Source organism: Cyprinodon tularosa, unplaced genomic scaffold (assembly GCF_016077235.1).
Source record: "Cyprinodon tularosa strain WSP-4 unplaced genomic scaffold, ASM1607723v1 ctg582, whole genome shotgun sequence".
NCBI lineage: Eukaryota > Metazoa > Chordata > Actinopteri > Cyprinodontiformes > Cyprinodontidae > Cyprinodon > Cyprinodon tularosa.
In genome coordinates, this window is record NW_024039321.1 from 82,666 (window position 1) to 106,669 (window position 24,004).

The window sequence follows — 24,004 nt, forward strand, 5'->3', positions numbered from 1 at the left end:
AATTCTTGTATCTGTGGGTTTTCTGGTGTTAAGACTTAGGCCCCGTCCACACGAAGCCGAACCCTGGCCTAAACGCACAATTTTTTCACCAAACCAACCTCTCATCCATACGAAAACGGCGTTTCGGGGGTCTGTAAACGATCTTTTTTTTATTCAGCCTTCAGAGTGGGAAGATTTTGAAACGCCGTTTTCGCGTTTCCATCTTTAAGCTCTAACCGCATTTTTTTTTTTACACGCATGCGTCATAGCGTCGCCTCTAAACACGCATGCGCGACACAGTATCACAACAACAATGGCGCTGTACTGTGTTGAATGGTTGTTGCTCATGCTACTCACCCTGCTGTCGGGCTTACAACAGAATCTTCTTCTTCTGGAATATCTCCAGGAAGAACAGAGCAATATTGACGACATAGTTCAGCACCTGAATTTGACTGAACCACGAAAATGGACCCGCAGGGCAACCATGTATAAATATTAGTGCGCATGCCCAACATTTCGTCGCCTATTTTTGCTTTGGCACCACAGCGCCACTTACGGGCCTGGCATACATTTTGCAGTGTTTTCATGCATTCGTGTGGACGATGACATTTATTTTACGTCTCCGTCTTTACGACAAACGTTTTGGAAAATATTAGCGTTTCGTGTTCGTTTAGACTTCGTGTGGACGGGGCCTTATTTACAAACTGTAAAATGCTCTTGAGATTTTTAAAGAATTGGAAAAACTTGGATAAAATATATTTAGAAATACACCCTCTAGACAAGACAAGATTTATACACTCTATACACCAAACTGTTATTTGGAGTAAAATTAAAATTGAAATTATAAAACTTCCATGCCAGACTGCCTAACTGAACTTGACAAAGATTCAATGGTAAAACTAGAGTTGAGTGTGAAGATAAAAGTTCAAAATATGAGTGAGAACATGCAGAAAGCTGATCTATTTCCTGTCTTTATATCCAAGATAAAGACAGGCATCCATGTGTCTGCACATGGAGACCGCACCCAATGCTGTGCCTCATTTTGACCTGTTTAAAGGACAATACATCAAAGTGTGATGAGCCTGTAGTATATTTTTACACTTTATGTGTGTGACTCCAAATCCAGGCCTCCATTGATTAATATATTTTACTTCCATTGACGATTTTTCTGTGATTTTGTAGTCAAAACAAAGTTTTCAAGAGAATATTTCACTCTTGCGATCTAAGATGTGTTATTTGAGTTTTTCCTTTATTAATTTTTTTGAGTAGTGTATATAAAATATTTCAGGAATGAACAGTTTTGAAAGACTATAATTGGTTTGATTGAAATGGTCTTTTTAGCTTGACTTATTTAAATAATAAACTGAATTAAATGTATTTAATGTATTCAGATTTTAAGTGAAAAAGATGTCCTTCAATTTAAAGTGAAGATAAGATGAAGGAGAAATACTAAAATGCTTAATTGACACAGAAATCCTTTGTAGTTTTGTCCCACAAGGGATCTTGAAAATTGTTGGAGGCAAAATTAGAATTTGGATAAACACAATCATTCTTTTGTTTTGAGAAACTAAAAAATTGTTGTGCTTTTGATTTAAATTACAGCCTTAAGTTTTAGGAATTTCTGCAAGAAAACATAAAAGTAGAACATATCTACAGTAGCAGCCATTCAAAATGGCCCTTCCCAGTCAAACGCCGAATGGCAGCCCCTTCCCTAAGAGTCCCAGCAAAATCCCCTCTAACTTCCATCACTGGGCGTGCATTTTCTTTTTTACCCTGACTCCACCCTTTCATTGAATGACAGGGTCTAACCAGGAGATGTCACTTATCTTTAGATCTTACTGGCCACAAATCATGACACAAAGATTGATGTTAAAAAAGGAATTCTAGAGGAACAGCCAAGGGCCCATGAAGAAACTTGGGGACTGGCTTTTATTGGCCAGTCTCAGATATGGCTTTTTCTTTGCCACTCTGCCCTGAAGCCCAGAATCCCGCCGCCACCTCTTCACTGTTGAAAGTGGTGTTTTGTGGGTATTATTTAATGAAGATGCCAGTTGGGGACCTGTGAGGTATCTGTTTCTCAAACTAAAGACTCTAATGTACTTATCTTCTTGCTCAGTTGTGCAACGCGGCCTCCCACTTCTTTTTCTACTCTGGTTACAGCCTGTTTGTGCTGTCCTCTGAAGGGAGTAGTACACACTGTTGTACGAAATGTATGGGCGTATTTCATCGGTGAGCGTGGCAACAGATTGTCGTGACATGCGAAAGTTTGCCTTCCATTCATCGTCCAGAACAACACCATTAACAAAGTTGTCCCACCAGCTACTGGTTCTGCCAGGCCTCACCCAAAACCTTCGCCTGGTTGCCCTGCGGGTCCATTTCCATGGTTCAGTCAAATTGAGATGATGAACTATGTTGTCTATATTGCTCTGTTCTTCCTGGAGATATCCCAGAAGAAGATTCTGCTGTAAGCCCGACAGCAGGGTGAGTAGCGTGAGCAGCAACCATTCAACACAGTACGGCGCCATTGTTGTTGTGATACTGTGTCGCGCATGCATGTTTAGAGGCGACGCTATGACGCATGCGTGTAAAAAAAAAAAATGCGGTTAGAGCTTAAAGATGGAAACGCGAAACAGCGTTTCAAAATCTTCCCACTCTGAAGGCTGAATAAAAAAAAGATCGTTTACAGACCCCCGAAACGCCGGCTTCGTGTGGATGAGAGGCTGGTTTGGTGAAAAATTTGTGCGTTTAGGCCAGGGTTTGGCTTTGTGTGGACGGGGCCTAAGACACAGTCTTCGAAAGTGCATTCCCAGTGCAGTTTCGAAGTGCACTGGGAATGATTATTCCCAGTGCACTTCGTGAGCTTCTGTTTAAGACAGAATGATTTGACATTTAAATATGACTTCCCTACAACTTTAAAACATTTTAACAAATGATGAAGAAAGGTCATATACACACGCCATCTGGTATTTCATGTTCTTAAACATGTTTGTCATGTTTCTCAAAACACGTGCCGAGGCCTCAACAATTCAACTCTATAAACACCCTTTTTTTTTTCTATGAGGCCAAACAGTAATTGTGCAACTGTAGGAATTAAAATGTCAGTTTTAAAGACAAGGCTTATGGTGCATGAGAAAGTGCCTGAGGCTGAAAGGCTTGGTTACATTAATCTGTTCATCTCAACGTTTTCCCATGACAGCATTTTAAATATAATCAATTAATTATTACACAATAGGCTATAAGTTTACTGCATGATTAAAGGTAAATACATGCTCACCGTGAGAAATGAAAGAGACTCTAATCCTAAAAGGTGCTTCTTTTTGCAGAGAAGAGCTCAAGCATATAGGCATCCTGGCTCTACTTTATAACTCCAGGGGGTGAAACACTTCAGTGCTTTAAGAAGTCAAAGCTGTGGGTGGAGCTCTAAGTTAACTGAGGTATCAACTTGCTTTCTAATCTTACCAAAGATTCCTAAGGTCTGAGTTTTTCTTATTGGCACAACATCTTCTTGAATACACTGAAAAAGGACCACTTGGTTTCTTTTTCTTTTTTTTTTTTGTTGTTGCAGCTTTTCATATAATATAACATACAAGGAGTCTGTAAACGATCTTTTTTTTATTCAGCCTTCAGAGTGGGAAGATTTTGAAACGCTGTTTTCGCGTTTCCATCTTTAAGCTCTAACCGCATTTTTTTTTTTACACGCATGCGTCATAGCGTCGCCTCTAAACACGCATGCGCGACACAGTATCACAACAACAATGGCGCCGTAGGCTACTGTGTTGAATGGTTGTTGCTCATGCTACTCACCCTGCTGTCGGGCTTACAACAGAATCTTCTTCTTCTGGAATATCTCCAGGAAGAACAGAGCAATATTGACGACATAGTTCAGCACCTGAATTTGACTGAACCACGAAAATGGACCCGCAGGGCAACCATGTATAAATATTAGTGCGCATGCCCAACATTTCGTCGCTTATTTTTGCTTTGGCACCACAGCGCCACTTACGGGCCTGGCATACATTTTGCAGTGTTTTCATGCATTCGTGTGGACGATGACATTTATTTTACGTCTCCGTCTTTACGACAAACGTTTTGGAAAATATTAGCGTTTCGTGTTCGTTTAGACTTCGTGTGGACGGGGCCTTATTTACAAACTGTAAAATGCTCTTGAGATTTTTAAAGAATTGGAAAAACTTGGATAAAATATATTTAGAAATACACCCTCTAGACAAGACAAGATTTATACACTCTATACACCAAACTGTTATTTGGAGTAAAATTAAAATTATAAAACTTCCATGCCAGACTGCCTAACTGAACTTGACAAAGATTCAATGGTAAAACTAGAGTTGAGTGTGAAGATAAAAGTTCAAAATATGAGTGAGAACATGCAGAAAGCTGATCTATTTCCTGTCTTTATATCCAAGATAAAGACAGGCATCCATGTGTCTGCACATGGAGACCGCACCCAATGCTGTGCCTCATTTTGACCTGTTTAAAGGACAATACATCAAAGTGTGATGAGCCTGTAGTATATTTTTACACTTTATGTGTGTGACTCCAAATCCAGGCCTCCATTGATTAATATATTTTACTTCCATTGACGATTTTTCTGTGATTTTGTAGTCAAAACAAAGTTTTCAAGGGAATATTTCACTCTTGCGATCTAAGATGTGTTATTTGAGTTTTTCCTTTATTAATTTTTTTGAGTAGTGTATATAAAATATTTCAGGAATGAACAGTTTTGAAAGACTATAATTGGTTTGATTGAAATGGTCTTTTTAGCTTGACTTATTTAAATAATAAACTGAATTAAATGTATTTAATGTATTCAGATTTTAAGTGAAAAAGATGTCCTTCAATTTAAAGTGAAGATAAGATGAAGGAGAAATACTAAAATGCTTAATTGACACAGAAATCCTTTGTAGTTTTGTCCCACAAGGGATCTTGAAAATTGTTGGAGGCAAAATTAGAATTTGGATAAACACAATCATTCTTTTGTTTTGAGAAACTAAAAAATTGTTGTGCTTTTGATTTAAATTACAGCCTTAAGTTTTAGGAATTTCTGCAAGAAAACATAAAAGTAGAACATATCTACAGTAGCAGCCATTCAAAATGGCCCTTCCCAGTCAAACGCCGAATGGCAGCCCCTTCCCTAAGAGTCCCAGCAAAATCCCCTCTAACTTCCATCACTGGGCGTGCATTTTCTTTTTTACCCTGACTCCACCCTTTCATTGAATGACAGGGTCTAACCAGGAGATGTCACTTATCTTTAGATCTTACTGGCCACAAATCCTGACACAAAGATTGATGTTAAAAAAGGAATTCTAGAGGAACAGCCAAGGGCCCATGAAGAAACTTGGGGACTGGCTTTTATTGGCCAGTCTCAGATATGGCTTTTTCTTTGCCACTCTGCCCTGAAGCCCAGAATCCCGCCGCCACCTCTTCACTGTTGAAAGTGGTGTTTTGTGGGTATTATTTAATGAAGATGCCAGTTGGGGACCTGTGAGGTATCTGTTTCTCAAACTAAAGACTCTAATGTACTTATCTTCTTGCTCAGTTGTGCAACGCGGCCTCCCACTTCTTTTTCTACTCTGGTTACAGCCTGTTTGTGCTGTCCTCTGAAGGGAGTAGTACACACTGTTGTACGAAATGTATGGGCGTATTTCATCGGTGAGCGTGGCAACAGATTGTCGTGACATGCGAAAGTTTGCCTTCCATTCATCGTCCAGAACAACACCATTAACAAAGTTGTCCCACCAGCTACTGGTTCTGCCAGGCCTCACCCAAAACCTTCGCCTGGTTGCCCTGCGGGTCCATTTCCATGGTTCAGTCAAATTGAGATGATGAACTATGTTGTCTATATTGCTCTGTTCTTCCTGGAGATATCCCAGAAGAAGATTCTGCTGTAAGCCCGACAGCAGGGTGAGTAGCGTGAGCAGCAACCATTCAACACAGTACGGCGCCATTGTTGTTGTGATACTGTGTCGCGCATGCATGTTTAGAGGCGACGCTATGACGCATGCGTGTAAAAAAAAAAAAATGCGGTTAGAGCTTAAAGATGGAAACGCGAAACAGCGTTTCAAAATCTTCCCACTCTGAAGGCTGAATAAAAAAAAGATCGTTTACAGACCCCCGAAACGCCGGCTTCGTGTGGATGAGAGGCTGGTTTGGTGAAAAATTTGTGCGTTTAGGCCAGGGTTTGGCTTTGTGTGGACGGGGCCTAAGACACAGTCTTCGAAAGTGCATTCCCAGTGCAGTTTCGAAGTGCACTGGGAATGATTATTCCCAGTGCACTTCGTGAGCTTCTGTTTAAGACAGAATGATTTGACATTTAAATATGACTTCCCTACAACTTTAAAACATTTTAACAAATGATGAAGAAAGGTCATATACACACGCCATCTGGTATTTCATGTTCTTAAACATGTTTGTCATGTTTCTCAAAACACGTGCCGAGGCCTCAACAATTCAACTCTATAAACACCCTTTTTTTTTTCTATGAGGCCAAACAGTAATTGTGCAACTGTAGGAATTAAAATGTCAGTTTTAAAGACAAGGCTTATGGTGCATGAGAAAGTGCCTGAGGCTGAAAGGCTTGGTTACATTAATCTGTTCATCTCAACGTTTTCCCATGACAGCATTTTAAATATAATCAATTAATTATTACACAATAGGCTATAAGTTTACTGCATGATTAAAGTTAAATACATGCTCACCGTGAGAAATGAAAGAGACTCTAATCCTAAAAGGTGCTTCTTTTTGCAGAGAAGAGCTCAAGCATATAGGCATCCTGGCTCTACTTTATAACTCCAGGGGGTGAAACACTTCAGTGCTTTAAGAAGTCAAAGCTGTGGGTGGAGCTCTAAGTTAACTGAGGTATCAACTTGCTTTCTAATCTTACCAAAGATTCCTAAGGTCTGAGTTTTTCTTATTGGCACAACATCTTCTTGAATACACTGAAAAAGGACCACTTGGTTTCTTTTTCTTTTTTTTTTTTGTTGTTGCAGCTTTTCATATAATATAACATACAAGGAGTCACTGACAAGAGTAGCAAGAACCAAAACATGAAAACAAAACAATAACAAAGAGTGCAAAGGGTGCAGCCTGTTCTCAGTATCATGTATCAGTCTATGAGGAAAGATAGCTAGGCATTAATATTAGTGAAAACTAGATTTAGCCTTACAAAATGACTATGAAGCATAGATAGCGCAGATAAACAGAATACTATTTACTATCTGCTTCCTAATGTTTCCAGCGAACGAGGGTAACTGTGGAGGTTCTTCCATCTATTCTTCAGTGTTAGTATTTATTTATTTAAAGGTCCTCGCACAGTACATTTTTATTTTCACTTTTGTGGTGTGTTTTTTTTGGCATTAGGTTGTTTACTATTATGGGTGCACACATTTAGTAAACACCTTTTGTTTATTTGAATTGAATTAACTACTTTTCTTTGAGTTGAAGGCCTTTCTGAGGCTCTGTTCGGAAACCTAGGACGGGTCCTCCAAGGACGCGGTCTACCTAGACTGGATCCTTCGAAGTCCTTGAAAATAAGGTGACCGGAAGAGTTTTAGGCTGTGAATTCGACCAGGTCCACCCTTCGGCGGGTTTTACCGCCGTAATCTCTGTTGCTTAGCAACCGAACACAGTGACACACAAAGCAGGAAAAGAATGAATACAGAAGTTTTCAAAACTGTTTATTTCTTCTTCATTGTGAAGTGAACAAAGACTACACTCACAAGAATCCAGAATGGAATAAATGTTCCAACAGCCGGGAGCAGGAACAAATAAAATCAAATGTAATGATAGAAACCTTAGTCAGTTAAATAACCTGCTGCTGTCATTCTTCACATCTCTGATGTCGCTGCTATTTTCGAATATCCATTACTGTAAAAATGTCCATAGCTGCATATTGGTTATTAATTCCCCAGTTTTATATTGTTAAAACACTTTACAGTATTGTATTGTTTATATTTTAACTCTTCCCTATTATGTTATTCTTATACATTTTTCTAAGGTCCTCATTTGTGTGACCATTTTCAATAATCTTTCTGCTGCTGTAAATTTCCCCAGTGTGGGACAATAAAGGGATTTTCTATTCTATTCTATAAAAGGGGTAGAAAGATATAAGTAAATCTAAACAATGTATTTATAAAAAACATATCTGCAAAATCTCTAATATTCAACAACAAAAAATACTTAGTTAAGCATATTGTGCAAAACAGCAATAAAAAGATAAAAATCCTATCAGATTTATAGTCCCCACACTGCAGATCTATTAGAATCTGTCCTTAAATTCCAGCCAAACCTACACTATATTGCCAAAAGTATTTGCTCACCTGCCTTGACTCACATATGAGCTTAAGTGACATCCCGTTCCTAATCCATAGGGTTCAATATGACGTCGGTCCACCCTTTGCAGCTAGAACAGCTTCAACTCTTCTGGGAAGGCTGTCCACAAGGTTTAGGAGTGTGTTTATGGGAATTTTTGACCATTCTTCCAGAAGCGCATTTGTGAGGTCGCACACTGATGTTGGACGAGAAGGCCTGGCTCTCAGTCTCCGCTCTAATTCATCCCAAAGGTGTTCTATCGGGTTGAGGTCAGGACTCTGTGCAGGCCAGTCAAGTTCATCCACACCAGACTCTGTCATCCATGTCTTTATGGACCTTGCTTTGTGCACTGGTGCACAGTCATGTTGGAAGAGGAAGGGGCCAGCTCCAAACTGTTCCCACAAAGTTGGGAGCATGGAATTGTCCAAAATGTCTTGGTATGCTGAAGCATTCAGAGTTCCTTTCACTGGAACTAAGGGGCCAAGCCCAGCTCCTGAAAAACAACCCCACACCATAATCCCCCCTCCACCAAACTTTACACTTGGCACAATGCAGTCAGACAAGTACCGTTCTCCTGGCAACCGCCAAACCCAGACCCGTCCATCAGATTGCCAGATGGAGAAGCGCGATTCGTCACTCCAGAGAACGCGTCTCCACTGCTCTAGAGTCCAGTGGCGGCGTGCTTTACACCACCGCATCCGACGCTTTGCATTGCACTTGGTGATGTATGGCTTGGATGCAGCTGCTCGCCCATGGAAACCCATTCCATGAAGCTCTCTGCGCACTGTTCTTGAGCTACATGAAGTTTGGAGGTCTGTAGTGATTGACTCTGCAGAAAGTTGGCGACCTCTTCGCACTATGCGCGTCAGCATCCGCTGACCCCGCTCCGTCAGTTTACGTGGCCTACCACTTCGTGGCTGAGTTGCTGTCGTTCCCAAACACTTCCATTTTCTTATAATACAGCTGACAGTTGACTGTGGAATATTTAGGAGCGAGGAAATTTCACGACTGGATTTGTTGCACAGGTGGCATCCTATCACAGTTCCACGCTGGAATTCACTGAGCTCCTGAGAGCGACCCATTCTTTCACAAATGTTTGTAAAAACAGTCTGCATGCCTAGGTGCTTGAATTTATACACCTGTGGCCATGGAAGTGATTGGAACACCTGATTCCAATAATTTGGATGGGTGAGCAAATACTTTTGGCAATATAGTGTATTTACACAGTAACAGATTAAAACCTTTAGATGAACCAAACACTACCGCCACATATCTGCCTCTATAACCATTAAAACAACTATTTTTTATTAATCTCAGACGGAACTATTAAATGACTTGTATTATATTAAACTGAACTTCCAATTTTCACCACTGTTCGGCGCCAAGTAACCTTTACTCTGATCACAGCTTGCTTGGTCTCGCAATGAATCCTGGGATATCCAAGAACACCGAGGATACATCAGATCCGTCCTTCAAATCGGGCAAAAAGAAGGACGCATTTTAAGGCCGCATAACGAGGACTCTTGGAATCCGACCAGACCTCGGCGCCGCGCTATGACGTAATTGGCCTTCGAATCCGGTCTTCTAAGGATGCATCCTAGGTTTTCGAACAGAGCCTGAGGGTGCGTCTCAATTCGCAGGCTGCGTACTTGGTAGTACGCATTTTGAGGCCGGTGACGTCACAACGCTGCGCGGAGGCCGTCCCATTTGGCAAAAATTCTGAGGACGCTTAAAATGCAGCCTCAAAATGCGTCCTCCTTTTCCCCGAATTCTGAGGATGCATCGCTACCGTCCTTAGTGGCCTCGCCTCCCGCTAGATTTCCCGAGGTGCTTTGCGCGCTTTTTTTTTTTTTTTAGTTGAAGAAAAAGAAGAAGAAGAAAGTCGGATTTTCTTCAAATTACGGACAACCGAAAGCAGCAGCAGCGCCGACAGTAGTGCGGAGAACACCTTTAAATGTAAGTAGTTTTTTTTTTTTATGAACATCTATTAAAATACATGACGGTAACAGAGCCACCGGGATGTGTAGGAGCAGCTAAAGCTAAAGCTTAGAGCTAACCTGTTGATATGTGATGCTCATCAACAATTAAAAGCCTTCATACAAATGTCATTATTTTTTATTTTAACCTACATCTTACTGTACTGATAGCCGTAGCCCTCACAAATCTGATCTATTTATTCTCATACAGTTTATTACAAAGTATTAGAGCTGTTAAAGCTTAATGCAGCTGAAGAAATAACATTAGTCCAGCTGTACTGGGCTGTTAATACTGCAAACGTTTTGTTTTAATACTCAATAATGTATAGTTTATTTACAGTACAGTATAATAAGGTTTAAAGTATAATTCGCTTGAAGAACAATACAGGCGTAATTATACAGAACAGTCATTTTGCCTGTTGACTTAACAGAAATATTCTTTACATGTCATTTTGTTCCAGGGAGCAGACAGAGGAGTGGATAAAATGACCACTTCATCATCGGGGCCAAAAATACTGCTGCAGTCGGATGGAGGGAAGAGTTGAGGCAGAATTCCATCTACATGTTGCATTTCTATGTAAAAGTCACACAAGTTAAAAGAAGTCCTGTTCAAACACCAACGTACAAATATAATCTTTTGATCACATCAAATGATGCTTTAATGACACTTTTTGTAAATCTCATATTTGTGATAGAAGTGATCCTTGTGTGGGACAACTTAAAAAAAAAAATACAAAGTATGTTCAGGTTTGGATAATGTATTGAAACACACACACACACACACATATATATATATATATATATATATGTATGTATGTGTGTAGGGAAATTACATCTTTCATTTATTATATTCATGTTAATTTACACTTTGAGTAAGCTTGAAAAAGTAATCTCCAGGTTACCATTCCAGTCTTTTTCTGTAGAATTTCATTAATCCATCCAAATCATGAAACATTCCTTTTTTCTAGCTTTAAATGAAACACTACAGAAAATAGCATCTGTTGACAGACATTGTTTTCCTCTACTATTGGAATGCAAAGATTCTTGGACAGGGCAGGGGGTCAGTGGGAATCCTACTGCTGCCACCTGGCCCTGGTTTTTCCTCATGGATGAGGTATTAGGACAGAGGCCCTCTGTTGCCCCACCTGTCCTAATTGCCTCCATCCCTGAGGAAACACCAGGGCTAGATACTGCAGAGGCTGAGCAGCATCAGGGTGAAGATGAGGAAGAGAATGAGGATGAGAGAGGAGGGAAAGGAGGAAGAGAAGAAGGAGTGACGAGTTGGTGGATTTAATCAGGGAGGATATCAGATGGCAGAGGGAGGCCGGAAAGGATGGACAGATTATTTCATTTATTGGAGAGGATGGTGGACAGATGTTATTATTTTTTTGGTGTTTTTTTTTAACAAGTTGAAGTTCTGTGTTGCTGTTATGGTTAAATTAAATTATTAAATTGTTTATAAAAGTTATTGCTGTCGGTGTGTTCTTAAAGTCTTTTAACCTTTTTACATGATCTGTTTCATCACTTCTTTGTAATTTAAGTAAACTTAGAACAACTTCTCAGTGACATCAGTTTATTTTTAGAGAAGCAAGTATTTACAATAAACTATTAAACATTTTTAACTATTGACATTAGATTTTAAAATTAACTACTACAACTATTTACAAAAGATATACAGTAAATATTACTAGAGAACATATATATATATAATTGTGACTGAGCAGGATTCCCTGGTGGTGCTGGACTGGATGGGATGCCACACAGATGAGTTTGGAGTCTTCTGACTGCGAGTGGGACATCATCTGGTGGGTGGGGGTTGCCTCTCTCCACTGCTGATCCAATCGATGGCTGCCATGTTACTAAAAATGTTCAAGAAGACTTTACTAAAACTGTTTTTATAACCCTGAAATGAGAACAGCTAAAATGTAATTCTACTTGCCATCTAAATGTAACGGTGGTCGGGTAGACCCTCCTCCAGGGGCAGACACCTCAGCAGACAGATGGTCCCTCCAGTGAGCACCACTGACTGCCTCCTACACGTTCTCCTCATCCTCTGGCATGTCGTCCTGCTCTTCATCCTCTGGGGCTGTTATGACCTGTAGAAAAAAAAAGAAAAAAATATTTATTTTTATTCAGTCATCTATCTTTTTTTTTCCTTATCTTTATTACATGATTTATTAGAAATTAAATTTTACTTCATCTAGATCCACTATTTAACTTAGTTTTTTCGTTTTTATATTTTGATTTTTTTTTCCTGTATTATGTTTATATATATATATATATATATATATATTACTTACTGGATAATGTAAGTAATTGGTTTTATTTGCAATTTTATATATATATATATATATATATATATATATATATATATATATATATATATATATATAAAATTGCAAATAAAACCAGGCAGTAAGGGGATAACAATTTAGACAAAAATTATTTATTTCTCAACAGTTTGGCTTCTCAACACAACATTAGTAATGGTGAAAGTAGTGATTTAAGTCAGTTATTTACAGGGTTTGTACACATTTAAGTATTCAATTCAAATTACTAAAGTTACAAACAAATAAATCACAAACTTACAAATAAATATAAAACTTGATATTTAAACATATTCATCAATCTGCTGACAAGCGTTTATTTAATAGCTGGTATATTCTGATCATTAGCAGGCCCCTGTGGGGTTAGAATAATAGCAGGTAGATCTTACCTCTCCACTGCGCTCTGCCAGCCTGAGAAAAATCCGTCGCCGGTTTTGCTGCCGCCGAAGCCGTCAAAGCGACTCTCCTCCTCCAATAACAAGTAAATAAAAAAAAATAAAAATTTCCATATCTATTTTTTTGTTGTTTCTTTCCGTATTTCTCGAGCTGTCGGATTTTGTTTCGCGCTGTGTTTGGGGTAAACGTGATGACGTCGTGTCGCAACCAGGAAGTGCTCCAAACGCTAGACCGTCCCATTTACCAACGGCTGAGTATCCTCCGGAGCAGCCTACCGAGTCTGGGTCCTCCGGAGGCTAGGTAGGCTGCGTCCTCGGAAGTACGCAGCCTGCGAATTGAGACGCAGCCTGAGTGGAGAGGACTGGTTGAAAGGCAAACCAGGAAGTGGGACGTACCATCAGGCTGCTGGAAGCAGGGGACTGGATGTTAGAGTCTGCTTCTCTCTCTCCACTTATGGCATAACTGTTAAAGCATTTTTGGTGTTATGTTGTTTTCTTTTGATAGTTGTGTTGTAGTCAAAAGGTGTTAGTTTGAATTAGTTATTTATGTTTAAGCATTGTTTGTCTTTGTCTCATCTCCCACCCCTCCTTGTTTGTGTAGGCTAGCCTTTGTGTATAAATTCCCCTGTGGGTTCATTGTGTGAGCTCAGTTTTTTGGTTTGTTATCCTGAGTTAGGTATGCCTTAGTTGATTTCACTTGGGCACATTTTGTCATGTTTTTTTGAGATTTGATGTAAGTCATTTTTTTTGTGAAGATTATTTTTGGAAAATAAATAGAAAATACTTTTTTATATGCCTTTGTCCTTGTGTCTTACTGGACGAACCACCACAGTAACTATATATGAATTGACCAGTTATGGCAGGAAAACATCTTTAAAGGGAGATTTCTGAATTTTGAGCACCTGTGTGTAAAAAAAAAAAAAGAAAAAAAAAAAAGATCTAGTGTTCCAAACTGGTGTTTGCTTTGCAAACATTTAATTTGTCGGGCAGATTTTAGACGTCCTACATTTAAGAATTTGCATCTGAATTATTCCTTATTATTATTGATTAAACTGATTTATATGATTTATTAAAAAATAAGCAGCAAAAGAAATGATAGTTTCAAGTAAAGTTCACTGGATTGGATCGCTGATATCTGATACTAAATCACTGATATCAGATCCAGTTATCAAATGAGTGCATCTCTATTTAAAATGCAAAGATGTTATAATCCAATGAGAAAAGGAAGCTCTGTACATTCCATAAGGTGTATTCACACCAGAATTGAATTTCTCATCATTTGAGCAAATGATTAACATTGTTATTCCAAAGTAGAGGAGCGATGCAAGCCAGAGCGAGGCAGTGATTTTGCCGAGACAAAAGGCAGATTTTTCACTTTACATACACATGCAAAAGACTCAAAGGTAAATTTACAGGTCCTATAAGGTAAATAAAAGACTGTGACTCTCTTAGTAAAATCCCAGTCCACCATATTGGGATGAAAGCAACAACCAGCAGAATGAATGATGTGGTAGAATCTTTTGCACACCATGCAAATTTCTGAACATCTAACTTATTGTTTTGCAGGTTTCATATTTAGTATGAAAAAACAATTACAAGTTTGGCGACTGAAGAAAAAATCTACCCAAGCATATGGCTTCAAGGATGAAAAATACAATCAGTCTAGCGCAGCAAGTTTCCCCTCCGCCTGCAGCCCTTAGCACTTCCTAGCCTTCACATATGCATTCTGCCCTACATGGGGCACTGTAAAACATAAAAAATAATAACAGTTTTAAAATATCCAGAAAGTGTTATGAACCTTCATAACACATTTCACTCAAAATGTGACACTATTTGAATTTCTTTTGTAAACCCTAAATTTTAGGTTTTTCAAAATAAAATATATTTCCACATTATAAGTTAAAATAATAACCTGAATTTGAAATCAGGATAAAATCATTCTTTTTGAATTTACTAAATGTTCTAATTAAATGCTGTCAATAAAAAAAATGACAGCAAAAAAAATAAAATAAAGCAGTACATAGTTTATCATGATGGTATCAAAGTACTTACAGAATAGCAAGTCTATAAAAGGAACAAGTATATTATATTTCTAAATATAATATATATTTTTTTGAAAGTACTTAGTCAAGTGAAAAGATTTATATCAAATCAATAGAAAAATGTAAAACTATAAAAAAATATTCTTAGATAAACATCTAAGAAAGGAAATATAAGGGTTTTACTTTAATTAGCTCCTTTTCTACCATTGATGGTAAAACGCATTTTCTTCTTTTTATGGCATTTTAAAGAATTTTATACAAAGAAGTTTTTTTTAAATTGGCAAAATATTCTCAGTTAATTACATAATTAGCTTCAAAATATATCTGTATTGTGATAATAATATAGCATCAATGACACTTTACATTTTTTTTCTTACAGAAATAATATTCAGTAAGGAAAAATACCACGATTAATATGATTAATGGTTTCAGCCCTAATATTTTTCTTAATTTCAGACGATGCAATATACTTCCAACATTGTATAGGCTAAACAAAATAATACCCGCTGCCCATGACAGAATCTGTGCAAATCTATGGCAGTTAGTTTAAAACTGCTCCAGTATAGTAATTTTAGAAATATAAAAAAATAAAATAAATATTAAAAATAAAAATCAAAGAAAACTACATGACTCAGTCAGTGACATAACCTACCTGTAACCACAGACTGTGTTGTCATTATCACTTTTAGTGAAGAAATTTTACATGCTACATATTAGCTGGCTATCCAAGTTCTATCTGGATAAAATAGTCTGAACTTCTCAAAGACATTTAATTCCTTAAAACTCTAACTTCCTTTAGTTTCCGTAGACTCGTGAACGCGCTTTTAGGAAATCCTATACACTACTGTTTATGCTCTAAAAACATTCTAAATGACTTCGTTTCGAGTAAATTATGGACGCTACCCACTCAGGACACTTTGAATACATTGGACGAGCAGTATGGAGGAATATTGACACGTTTTTTGTGGACTTCTATGGACCTTTCTGCCTCGGGCGCTATGGACCTCCATTATTTGAATGTCAGCAGACAGCAAGAAGCCTCCCAGATCTCCAGATGCATTTGAGATATCAAAAAAGTACTCCAGAGTGTTGTTCAGCATGGGGGTGAGTAGAAAATGAAGGCTAATCATGTTTTGGGTGTACTATTCCTTTAAGGTTAACTGTTTTATGAAGTGCAAAATAGATTAAAACCTTGTTGAATTTTAGTCGGCTAAAACCGACTTAAATTATCCCATATACTAATGACTAAAATGTGACTAAAACTAATAATAGTTTTCGTCCTAAAGACTAAAACTAAGACTAAATCTAAGATGGAGGTCAAAAACAACACTGCAAAGAAGGCGCATGAACTCATGGTTGTGATATACTTGGGGATCCTGATATTAAACACTTAACATTTATAAAATAAGAGTAGGAGGTAGTTTACATGTGTATGTTTTTAAATAAAACTGTCACTATTAGTATTTATTGCTTGTGTGCACTTTTGGCAGAATTCTGACTTCCTAATAGTGGATCTGATTGAACATGTTGCAGCTGTTGTTCCCATGCAGAAATGACTGTTGCAGCAAGCAGCTGTTATTGGCTTAGAGGACACTGAGGCAGCCTCTGACAGCGATGCAGTGATAGTAGTTAAAGACTGGTCTTTCTAGACCTCATGCATCACTTAACCCAAAAAAAAAAACTAAGAGTTATTGTTTTACCAAATTCTCTGTAAATCATTGCATCCTGCAAATTTAACAGGAAGCCAGCTTGTATCTATCAGAGAAAGAGTCTTTGTTTATGGAATTTATATCATGAGGTCTCAGTCATGATGGGGTTGTGTTGTTTAAAGCTGAAGTCTGTAAGTTTTTAAAAATCACTTTTTTGTCATATTGGCTAAAACTGTCCCTTTGCCCAGACAGCAGTACATGTGATATGTAACCTGTGAAAAAAACTGCTTCAATTGGTCCCGCCTACTGCCTGTATTTCAATCTGGAAAGAATAATTCGGGACGAGTCAAAACAACCAATCACAGCCAGAGGAGCGTCTGATGGAGTGTCAATCACAGCTCACACACGCTGAATCACGCACCCCCCCCACCCCCCACCCCCCTTCTGGTCGCATGCGGTAGCCGCGCAGATGCTGTGAGAGGGGTGGAGCTTGGAGGTGGGGCATGAGTGAAGCAGAGAGGGTGGGGGAGTGACGTGAAACCTGTTTTTCTTCAAATTTTCAGTCGAAGTCTGCTCTCTTCTCAATGTTACAGACTGCAGCTTTAACTGCAGCTGGTTGCACACTTTCTCTTAATGCTGTTTATGTGAACCAAGGCAATGAATCAGAGGTCTTGTCTTTAGCATGACTAAAGAGCTTTAAAAATTAGCTCTGAGTTTAGAACAGAAATACAATGCCTATTATAAATAGGAAGGAGACATCCCTGCTAATGTTTACTTAGTTTGTCGCTGATGACCCTATGACCCTTCACTCAATCATCTTACAGAAAGTTTCCTTTCTTTATGAGTGAAGACATCAAAACTCTTTTCATTTCTTTTCATTTCATCATCAATTGATTAGTAGATAAAGCAATTGATAGGTTAATTCTTTATATTTAGGGCTGCAACTAACGATTATTAAAAAAATCGATGAATCGGCCTATTATTTTTCGATTAATCGATGAATCGGACAAAAAATATTTTTTATATTAACCTCTTTATTCGAAAATAAACATTTTACACAGAACAAACAAGCACACAAGTACAGGTTGCTCATTAACTGTACTGATGCAATATGAAAAATAAATGTTTGTGTTAAAACTACGCAAACTTACATGAGAAATGTAGCTGTACATCCACAAAATATAGGGTACTTTGTTTCATAAAGCGCAAAAAAAGACATTTTTGTTTTTAAAAGCTCCTAAGGGGCTCAAACAATAGGTCCCCCTATTTCAACAAATGAGTTTTTTTTAGACTAGAAGAGTTCTGCCTTTTAAGACAGGAAAGTATAGCAGTTAAAGTTGCTACTTGAGAAAATACTGAACCATAGAGATAAAAATAGCCCTGTGATTCAAATTATAAATTGTATTTGGAATAAAAATGAGAGAACTAGGTGTGCTAAAAAACACATCCTCCAAAGACAGATATTTACATGGGAATGTGGCAGATAATTATTTGACATATTACTGATCTTGCTGGATTTTATTCTGCTTTACTTCCATAAATTTTTTTTTACCAGAAGATTTAAACTTTAAAAGCCTTGCCTTCATAATTTGCAAGTTAATTTATTTATAAAGAAAATATAAACGCTGCTTAAGCTAATTCAAATGAAATTAAAAGTAAAATAATTAGCCAACCTTATCCCTGTCTGTAACCTACTAAGACGGTAAGGAAAGCATCAGATGAGCTACTTGAGAAACTAACGTTACGTTTCCCAACTTTAAAACCAAACAAACATGGTCGCTCACCCTGCTGATCAGCTCTCTTCACTGCCATTGAAGGCTCCAACGTGTTTTCTTTTCAGGTGCTGCATCATAACAGTGGTGCTTCCGTGCCATGTTCATTTGTTTTTACAAAAGCTGCATGTTACGACTTTTTTCACTTTACAAAGCGCAGGCTACTTTAATTATTGTGATCAATTTGCGCCGTCAATCCCGGCGCATGCGCGCTTCATTTACAGTCTGGACGCTGAGGGTAAACATCCTGCGGCTCTGACTGCAGCGCTGAGAGGGACTCCTGCGGGAGACGGAAAACGCGGTTGGTGTGGGGGAGGCGCCCCACGGCAGAGTAGGAACGATACATGCTTTCACGTAAGAGTCTCCAAAAGCCGCCAGTGACACCGTAAAAAGTCGCCAGATTTGTCGCTAGTCGCTTTTTTGAAAATTAGTCGCTGGAGGGGTCTGAAAAGTCGCAAAATATAGCAACAAAGTCGCTGAGTTGGCAACACTGCACCTGCAGCGCGGCCGTATTTTTTTTTTCTTCCCCTGTTTCAGCCAAGTGGATGTGATGACGACGGTGGCGTATGACGCATTAATCGCGCGACACAATTCGCGCGATGATGAAATTCGTTGCCAACGCTTTTAAAAGTAGATTTTTATCGATTTTATCGATTCGTTGTTGCAGCCCTATTTATATTAATTGATTATTAAAGAAAATAATTGATAGGTTAATTGTTTAGATCAAGTGATTAGTAGATAAAGTAATTGATAGGTTAATTGTTCAAATTAATTGATTAGTAGATAAAGCAATTGATAGGTTAATTGATTACTAAAATATTTGTTTATTTTCCTTCTTCCTCAGTTGTTTGTTGTTTCAAAAATCAAAGCTAGCTGTCCATGTCATGTGACATTCATCACATGATTCGTCCGTAATCAATACTATTTCGTGCTTATATTCCAAAAATGTTAAAGAAAGCAAAAGTTTGTAGCACTAATGTTTGCTCCCGTAGCTTCAACGGTACTATCCGAATCCATAATGCAATAAGTAGTAGGTAGTAATAGCCATTTTACCTAGGTTTTTCATTTTTTCTCTTTTTTTTCTCTTTTTATATTTTTGTTTGACTCTGTCACCAACACATTCTGTTCCTCTTCTGCAATACATGCCATGTTTTCTGAGTAAAAAAAAAAAGTTAAATGCAAAAAGAGCAAAAAAAGTCAAATACATTGTCCAACATTGTAATGTATAAAGATCATACGCTGGATCGACACTGAATTATTTTAAAAACCATGTTGGAATGACGACTTAAAGCAGATTATTAATTAAACAGGTTGGTGTTCGTGGAAACTATGGACCGTTCTCGTTTAACAACAAAAAGAAGAAAAACTAGATTAGGTTCACATGAATGAGCAGAAAGAGCTTGGATAAACCGAACACTTACTTAATTATGGAAACACTTCAAACAAGCCGGGTTCTCTTCAAACCAAGGTTAGGATTCAACTCGTATATTATGACAGATGCAGAGAAACCACCGCTGGGATTTAAAGGGTGTGAAAGAAAGTGAAGGATAAGCAGGAACAGAGCTTAGCTTCCAGACTGAGAAACACATACATTCTGAGGAAATAAACACAGGCCATTCACATGGGAGGTTTAAATTGAAAATATGAGCCTAATCTTCATTGAGCCTTTTAAGAAGCAGTGACTTTAATGAGCAAACACTTCTGACAACTGATCTTCTATGTTACTGCAACCCTAGCAATGTAATAATACTTTAAACCTTCATTCATATGAAATGAGCTTTTACGAGACCAGGTCCACTTTAACAGTATGTTTATATAAGTTTAAAAACACTCCTTTTCTTTTTTATTCCACGTCTGTGGAATCAGCTTCATTTTTTCCAGTCATTTTCTTTAATCTATCACTCTAACTTTAAATAATTTAAGGAATTACAAAAGATATCTTATTTTATAAAAAAATGTCTTTCAGATGTGAACACCTGCTAGAAATGCTCAAACAAACTGTCATTCAATAGATATACTTTATTTGATTTTATTAAAAAATAATAAAAACATAACTCTGCTCTTTTTTTCAGTTCAGCATAAAATACGCAGTTGAGGAGAACTCACGTTTGCTGTCATGTTATGATTTGTGCCTACTGCAAGTAACTGAAATACAAAAACTTGCATCTTGTTTTATGGATCATCAGATTTCAATGAAAACACTGGATGGCAAACGAAAATGTCAATAATCTCAAATTAGAGCACGTGGGCACAGGCGGAGTAATAGCAACATTTAGTTGCTGTTACTGTTTTAATTTTTTGATGACTCTTTGAGGAAGTTCAGGTATAATTATGAGTATAACAACAAGAGACGGCGCATAAACATTTGCTATTTTTTGTTTAAGTAGCATATTTAGGGTTCCAGATAATAATAGTAATATTTAATTGACTATTTCTACTTCTAGAAAAAGGATAAAGACAAGAACAAACAGAGGAACACTATTAACATTGATTTTATCTCACATAGATTTCCACACAGTCTATAAGTAAACTAGTGCAAACATTGTCTGGTAAATAATGCTTGAATCTGGCTGTTTATTTCGGATATCATTACATTAAAAATAAGACAGTGTTATATTATCTTTTATCATCGTTAAAAATGATTTTATATTTGAATAAACTTAGGCTCATTGTTAGTGTTGCGCTTTAGAGATGATGCCACTAAAAAAGAAAATATACATAAGGAGCTACATTAACAGTCAGTCAGTAAGCAATGTAGGATGATATAAAAGGTTGTGTTTCATTTAATCCTTTTATATTAATAACACACTTATACGTCATATTATTATAGGAAACACAGATATTCAGTTATAAGGATGCAGGGCAGCTTGTAGGTGAAGCAGCTGCCCTTCAGTGCTTCAGGTGATGATTTTAATTACAAAATAAGGAGCAACTTTTTTTATCCATATACAATAAAAATATCAATTTGTATTTGATATGGCTGGATTTAGGGAACTCAAACAATAAGGAGTGATGTTGCAGCACAGGTAGAGAAAGAAGTGTCCGAACCTTCAGGGCTTCAGGTAAGGGGGTTTTTTGGGTTGTTTTTTTCAGTATGAGTAATTGGGTTCTGTGATCTCTTTTGGAGCTCACAAATGATGCCACATGGATTTTAAATTAGTTTGCCTGATTAAAATGTTTGTTTGGTTGGCTATTATCTCCACTTCACATGTATTTAGTAAGAAATGAGTTTCCAATGTTACGATAAAATTAGGGCAGCAACTAACAATTATTTTGGAAAATTGATTAGTCCGTCGTTAATTTTTTTTGATTAATCGATTAATTGGATAGCCAAAGGTTCTTTAACGAAGATTATTAATGACATTAAACCAGGTGAAAATAAAATATTTCCTCTTGATGAGTTCTGGATGGAGAATATTGGCAGACAAAAATCATTTTTTTTAATCTAATATGCAAAATGTTTACATTTTATTTTATTTTTTTTACAATTTTGGTATAATTACAGATCTAGGTGGGTTGTTCTGTCGGGGAAAGGCCCATTTTACATTTATATTATGTTTTAGAGCCTCAGAATTCTGACTTTTTTGTCAGAACTCTGAGTTTTTTCCCCATATTAAACTGAAAGAAAATGTAAAAATCAGTTAATTTTTTTTGTTTGTTTCAGTGGCCCTAATTCTGACTTTTTTCTCAGAATTCTGACTTTAATCTCAGAATTCTGACTTTTTTCTCAGAATTCTGACTTTAATCTCAGAATTTTGGATCTTAATGTAGATGGGCACCATGAAGGAAGAGATGTGGGACAAAGATGAGAGTTGTTTGAGAGGGCCAGTGACACATTGGTGAAAAATGACGGAATTAGGCAACTTTTTACGCCCGAGGGGTCCCCTCATTAATGGAGGAGCAGAAGGTCATTAAAACAAGAGAGCTAGTCTCAAAAACAGACATGGCTATGGCTTGATGCTAACATGTTTGTTATCTGTCAGAATTCTGAGATTAAAGTCAGAATTCTGAGATTAAAGTCAGAATTCTGACTTTTCCCCATGTTAAACTGAAATAAAAAGTAAAAATCAATTAACTTTTTTTTTTCCAGTGGCCCTAATCCTCTTCCGTACCAAAGGTTCTTTAAATAAGATTTTTAATGATATTATTATTAATGACTCCGTCCATGCAGGTGGGTTATATGGCAGACCAAAAAGGTGAAACTCAGGACCATTAATTTAGATTTGCTTTCCAATATGAGCGATTGGCCAAAATCTGGGAAATATTTTGGAAAAAATATGGGAAATCATCCTTTATTGTTCTTGTTTAAACTTTGCTCGAATCTGTACAGGTTATAGAAATTAAAAATTTGTTTAACAAACTAAAATCTAAATTCTAAATTAATGTTTTTTTATTGTTAAACGCACAATAAAATGCAACCAAAAAACAGAAGGTATCCTTATTTATTGATTGATTAATTGATTAATTTATTTATGTATTTTGATTGATCTGTGTATCTACTTTTGGCAAAATTATAAAAAAATAAAGTGAGTAAATAAGATGATCAACGAGGCTGTTTATAAGCACTCAAAAACATAATTATTAATGAAAGTTTCTGTTTGCAGGGCATGCGCAATTAGCTACCTGGTTCTCATTGAACGAGTCCAAAATGTCCGCAGATCCAAAGTGTTTCCACGCAGACTTTCTCTGATGTTTTCCAAAAAAAAAAAAAAAAAAAAAAAAAAATCAGTTTCTACTGTCCGGCTATGTCCACGTAAACGATTGTTCTTATTCACAAAATGAGTATTGCAAGCGAGCTTTTCTTTTCATCTGACATAAGCTTGTCCAAAAAACAAAGACAACAGGCGATTGCTGAGTTTCTCAACAGGTTATTCATGCTTCAGAAAAGGTTAGCATAAAGTGTCCGGAGCCCACCGTGCAGCAGAGCTCCTTAAAATGCTTCTGCACCGCACTGACGCAGATCTCCTCCCCCATAGAAAGTGACATATTTACTTTCACTTTCGCAATTAAGGTCTCCTCCTGTTTCAAAGGCTGAAAACCTTCAGATGAGGCAGCTTCACCCAGACAACAGGAAATGACACAATCTAAAGAGCATTACACAGTGGAGACAGGGGAGAAAAGTTCCTAAAAAATAGCTGTAAGTGAGGAAAATCTAATCAGGTGGAAATATCCATTCTGGATGATAACATAATGCACGTCAGTTTTATTATTAGAGGTCAAAGGGGATTCATGCCACTCCTTACAGGATTTTCTTTATGGGCAGCCTGGGAAAAAAAAGTCACTATAGATAAAGAGTCTTCCTGATTTAAGAAAGGGTTTGGAAAATACCTAAAAGAATATTCATAAGACTGCAACAGGTCATGTTGGTGAATAAAATGAATGAAACAGAAATAATACATTTCAAGAAAGGTGCCAAAGTAATTGAAAACCAGAGGTGTCAAGTAACAAAGTAAAAATACTTTGTTACTGTACTTAAGTACACTTATTAGGCATCTATACTTTACTCAGTTACTTATTTTTCTTCCCTACTTCTGAC

General features: G+C 37.3%; 1 long non-coding RNA gene across 1 annotated transcript in view; it reads right to left on the reverse strand.

The window, feature by feature from the left end:
• The window catches only part of LOC119797432, a 34,745-nt gene extending 11,570 nt beyond the window's left edge, over positions 1-23,175 (reverse strand). Inside the window, exon 1 of the long non-coding RNA XR_005282588.1 lies at positions 23,092-23,175. This is a non-coding gene — a long non-coding RNA (uncharacterized LOC119797432). The remainder of the gene's footprint in view (positions 1-23,091) is intronic.
• Between the last annotated feature and the right edge of the window lie 829 nt (positions 23,176-24,004).